The sequence below is a fragment of the Ruditapes philippinarum genome, unplaced genomic scaffold, assembly GCF_026571515.1.
Source record: "Ruditapes philippinarum isolate M1 unplaced genomic scaffold, ASM2657151v2 ctg6970_1_1_1_1, whole genome shotgun sequence".
NCBI lineage: Eukaryota > Metazoa > Mollusca > Bivalvia > Venerida > Veneridae > Ruditapes > Ruditapes philippinarum.
In genome coordinates this window covers 29,709-36,080 of record NW_026860268.1, presented here as the reverse complement: position 1 = coordinate 36,080, position 6,372 = coordinate 29,709, and positions in this window count along the sequence as shown.

Sequence of the window (6,372 nt, the reverse complement as noted above, 5' to 3'; positions counted from 1 at the left end):
ACGTGTAAAAACTATATTGTGGCAACACTATTTTCTATATTTCGGCGGGAAACTTACCTATATTGAAAACCTAACTTTTTCATCATCACATTCATATGTGCAAAATTAGTGTTACATTCAGTTTCCTAGTACCCAGTGTAACAACCTCCGGTAGACATCTCAGAAAAGCTTGTGGAATGTTTCTCCATTTCCGGTCCAGACTGCTTACGAAGTGTTGCTTGTTGACCTCGAATTACCTGCAACATTATAAGAAAACTATGCATGTAAGTAAAGTAGTCTATTTAATGTTATCATGTTGATTTATTAGATAATAGTTTATTTTTTAAAACAATCATAAAAACCCGCATGAGTGAATATCCGGCAGCAAGTCTGTCTTATTCTATTTAGCCATAATGCTAAAATTGTATTGTTTAAGCCTTGCTATCCTTTCAGGAAAAGACCATGACAATAAGATTCTTTTACTAAGAAAATGATGCTTGAAAAAGCCTGCATTTCCAACCAAAAGTTTATATTACTCTCGGCGTTGTCGTACGGCAAATGGAGTTATAATATTGTTTTAAATTTTTCAATTTCATACATGGATCCATATTTAAGAAAGGTGATTTCGAAAAGTGTTGCGTTAGATCTGGCTTTGAAGTATTTATCTATAACCAAATGTGCAGAGGTTTATTATTTGCACCCTTGGCTTTGACCTACTAACTTACTCAATTCCAAAGAATATTACTGTGCAAGTTATCTTTCTACCAGATACGCTATGAAAGATGCCTGTCAAGAAATAAAGGTTGTATTGGCAAAAGTGTAAAATCTATTTGTAGCACTGGTGACTATGAACCAAATGATGCTAAAGTCCATCTTAGGGTAGAACACTTTTAATTATTTTGATCCTACGAAATAAAAATGACATATGACAATAGAATAATGTTACAACAGTTTACTGTAAAAATTTTAAAATTCTATATTTGACATAAGTGACGTTTTCCTTTACAAATATTATCCCTTAATCATTGCAAAGGTATGCAAGATATCTTCCTACTAAATATGGAAGACACCATTCTGTACATAAACAAAGGCTGCATGGACAAAGTGTAAACAGTAATATATAGCACGGGTGACTTTGACCCACTGCCACCTTACACAGTCCATTGAAAGAATACCATGCTTATCCTTTTCCTACCAAACATGAAAGATATTTAACAATTAACAAATGCTGTTTGATCAAACGTGTAAAAAATATTTCTAGCACTGGTGACAATGATACAACTGACCCGTTACACAATTAAAAGGTGAAAGACTTCTCATTTTTATGTCGTAGTCAACTTAAAAAATAAGATTCCATTTCATAAACAGGGGGCAGTCAAAAGTCAACTCGGTCCGAAACTTACGACACTACACGTATCATCACGGTCAACTATTTACACAATTATAATCAAATATTAGATGCTGTCTCTTCAACACTTTTGGTTGTTATCATCTGTAATGTAATCATTATCAATGTACTTAATATTTAGAAAATATTATAGTCAGTAAAACATTCATTTGTATTAACGTAGAATGATTATTTGAACACTATCTTCGTAAACTATAGATTCTTAAAAAGTCTAAGTAAAGTGAAACTTTTATTTTTAGGGAAAAGAATCGACTTAGTTGATCTTAGACTGGAACAATAGTCGTATTTGCATGTTTTAGTTTACATATCGCAAAAGGGCGTCATTTTTTGGAGTTTGTTCACCCTATTAGACTGTGAGTACTGTGAAGCAAAGTAAGTTGTACAGCAAAGCTTACCCTTATCAAGGTCAATTTGTGCCTAATTAGGAGATATATATAGAGAGGGATAGAAAATGGTCCAGGCAAAACAAAAACTCTTAATTTATCACTTTCACCACTGTGGGCTGAGGGTTGCTTAGAGAGTGCATACTTCATTTTTCGAATTATTTTTAAAGATTCTGACCATAGCTTTTACCGTTATGACTTAGCCGTCAGAGCTTACCTGTTGATTATAGTCCTTCGTCAATTTGTATAGGATTGCCTTGTTACTATCTGGCTCATTGGAAGTGCCTAGAAGAATTTTCTTAGAATAATGTTCAATATCTGCGATGTGTTGTGTCTTTGACCATACATTTACTTACTTTACATATTCGAGAATGAGTTCCAAAATCACTGTCTGTTTTCCTCAGTCAGTGTGTTTTATCAGTGTTTATCTTATGAAATTTTGTTACTTCGTCGTCGTTTTTTTTTGGAAGACCTTTTGTATTCTTCCCAACTGGTCACATTACAGTTGTTGTTCAAACTGAATTTTAAAGCGTTTTTAAGAGAGATAACTTATAGAAGTATTATCAACGGCGGCATGTAGAGTTACAAGTTACAACGACATTACTTCGGCAAATGCAGTGATATGTAGAGAATATATCGTTCTAGTGAAAGATTAATTTGATACAGAAGTTTTGGACACTGGAACGTATTGATAATTTAGAATCCAAATGAGGGTACAATGAATATCTGATTCTTTTTCAACTCTGGGGAATAAATGAAAACGATGCTAGTTTAATAAGAGCGGATCCAATTATGATACTTACTGAAATATATCGTGGTGCATTTCCTTTAAGTTAATTAGTACATTTATAAGGAAAGAAATAAATAAAATGATTAGCTCAAATATAAAATCTTTAAAAAATTTAACATTTGCTTTAATTAATTAAAGGGTCATTCCTGAAAACGCATTTTTTCCTTTTCCGGACAAAGTCCGCCTGTAATTAGTTTGACTTCCTTAAAAACTAACAGTGAAGGGCTAATTGGTCATTTTTAAAATTACAAACTGAAGTCGGTGAATCACATTCAATTTGGCTATTCTAAAATAAAATGAAAAGGACATTTATAATCATTCTAAAATAAAATGTAAAGGATAGTTCTAACCATTCTGTAATAAAATTTAAACAAAAATTGACATAGCATTTTAGGGATGGTTTTGCCACAGAAAATAAAATGTAAAGGATTGTTCTTAAATAAAATGTACAGGAATTAATACAGTTCTTTTACTTTTAGTTTAATTTGTATATGAAAAAAAATGTGTAAAGTCAAACGTTAAATACGTAAAAGTGACATCTTTAACAAAAGTTGTCCATCTTTCAAAATCACCAATATCAATATGCAATAACAAGTTTCAATGTTCACAAAATGTTAGCTACATGAAATGATTATTATGTCATAAACCAGTTTTACTTCGACCGAGTATCTTTTTCAAAGATACCTTTTGTTTTGGATGAGCTTAACGACACCCCAACACTGTAAAGGTCATATGACAACTTTCTAGCCTAATTGATGGATTTACACCTCATATTTAAGGCACAAACGGGCACACAAATAGCTGGATAACGTCCTTATATGAAGTGATTCGAAACACTTGGCAGTATTCTAACCCATAGTGGTGAGCTGCAAGTTTAAAGTCAATTACCATTACCACAAGAGGTTATCATTTAGGGCCTTAAAACACAAAACGACAACAACAACTATAACCACACGCGGCTACGGAAGCCTCCAAGCTTTATCTTAGATTGAAACGAACCTGATAAAAACAATCAGATACGTTGGACACTCATTTGGAACGACACAATTAATGCCGATTACTATCCTCTGGCTGGCTGCTTACAATAAAGATAAGTTGAAACGTGTATCTTGTGCAATATAATTTACAAAATGTAAAACATTGTAAAAAATGATTTTTTTTTATCTAAAATCAGCTTTAATTTCAAGAAACATGTATATGTTGACATTCTTGAATATTTGATAAATCAGAACTATAGTAAAAAACTTAAGTGACATGCAAACTCCTATTACCTGTTGTCTGTAGTCAACTACAAAACTTACGATATTCGTTTTATAAAATGCATTCAAAAGTTATAACCTTAATCAGGTCATTTATGATAGTAAATTCATCTTTAGTTAACAAATGAACACTTTAAAACATTGTATCCTTTAACTTAACTCTAACATAATAAATAAAACTTTTTATCTTAATTGTCAGTATATAAAGTTAAACTATATTGAGGACTTTATGATATTACAAAACTTCTCTCATTTCGGATGATAAATATGTAAGCTTTACCAAATAATATTTCCTGTAGATCTAAATAAGTTTAATGGGAGTAATAAGTATGAGGGAACTTTATATTCTAGCAGACAGTTTGTTTATGATATAATATACATGAATAGATTTGTAAGTTTAAAAAATGTCTTTGTCTATAAACACTGTTGTTTAGATACGTGTTTTACAATATGTTTATATTCATTACTTTATTTTAGTATATTATCAGTATGTTATATCTTATAAAAGAACAAGAGCTTCAGCAAAGGTGTATAGTTGTATTGTAATTACGTATGCACGTAAAATCATACTTTAAAATGTAATATCTATTTAAAATATCGATCGGCGTTTATCGTTTTTAAACAAAATTATAAACGTGTGTATTGATCCTACTAAATATAAACGTAATCGTTATGCCTTTTAAATTGTCATACTTGTTTACATTGCCACTTGTCAATAGTTACATTATCAGTGTATATCATAATGGCAACCGGCGGTAGAAGTTATATAAAAGCCTCGGATATTATACATGATTTTCCTTGCTCTCCTTGCTCAGAAAACAACAAAAATTCAGAAGCAGTATACAGATGTGTCGAGTGTAAAAACTTTCTCTGTGCAAAATGTCGCGATGGACACGACCAGTTTGTCAAAGGCCATAAGGTTGTTGATGTCCGCGCGAAGGATATTGGAGGAAGTTTAATTCTTTTGAAAGGTTATAAGTGCAAGGAACATCCGAACAAGTTGATTGAAATGTACTGCAAAACACATGATGATATCTTCTGTCCTGTTTGTATACTGCAACACAGGTACTTTTTATAATAGTATATTAATTGTCAGGCATGGCTAGATTTAAAGAATATTTTAATTATATTTTGATTAAAACACTTTTGAAGCTTCACTTTCTTTTACGACACGAGTTCATACTGACACATTTTTATGTTTTTCCATTTTTTTGATAGTTTGAAATATTTGATATTTTCAAATGTGATTCATTTATATGTGGTGTTCCAGATATTGAACATATATTGAATTATTCATTGTTTTCTTTAATATTTCAAGATCATGTACAGGAGTGGAATACATCCCAAATATTGCTAAAATACTCCTAGAAAATCAAGACAGGGAAAGTGTTGAGACAGAACTGAAAGAACAAATACTTGATCTTCAAAAACTAAAGCACGATCGCCTCATATATTTGAGCACATTGGCTAAAGACAAAGAGAAAACTAAGAAAAATATAATGCGTTTTAAAGAAGAGTTGATTAAAAAAGCTGAAGAATTGGAAAAGTCTTTACTTCTAGAAGTTGAAAAGAAATACAAGGAGATTACAGATGATGTAATCCTTGATATGGGAAAGATTGATCAACTTATTGATAATGTCGATAAATATATTTCCAAGATTGTTGCGGGCAAATTTGATGATGTCAATGATGAAGTTGTTACGTTAAGATTGTCGGAAAAACAAGTTATCGCAGCTAATAAACAAATATTGGACCTGGCGTGGAAAAAAGAAGAAAGGGTTGATTTTCAATGTAGTACTACGCTTGAGGAATGGTTAGGCGAAAATCGTCTTGGAAATTTGAACAGTAAGTTTATAATTTTCTATAAAAAATCCATGTTTTGAATAGAAAATACTATATCAAAACAAACTAATAAACACACAGAAAGATTAAAGATTATTTTTTGTCTTTCTGTCCCTAAAACCTGTTTCTGAGATCACTTTTAAAGAACATTTTGACTATCTTTTGTATAAACATGATTTCCTTATAAGGCAGGAAAACGTTATACATCAACATGATACAGACAAACGGAGAACTAAAAAGATTTGTTTTCAATGTTTGATGATTGCTTTTTATTATCATCTTGTTGACTGTTTACTTGAATGAGACCCGTCCACTTACATGTAGCTGTTTCGATCTTCTGTCGTGGCAAAAATGTCTCCGTCACATTTGATCTCAGATATTAAGGCTAATGGTCATTTGTGTCTAATCGCTTATTTAGAAATCATGAGGAATAAGTAGGCGCGCGGTCACTTAAGGAGAAGTTGGACATTACTTAAATCCACCCTGAAAGCCTGTTAGGTGGATCAACTGTTCAGAAGATATCTGACAAATGTGTTTATCGTCGTCAAATACTTGAACAATGTGATTTAGATATCATCGACGGTATTGTTTACTTTAAATTTGTGTTTTGTCTTCTTGCAGATTTTCACAATACAATTTAAGATTTTGTGGTCTAAGTAACCTGGTATTTCATATTCATCACTTAAAAGGATGCAGTCAATACACCGTAAA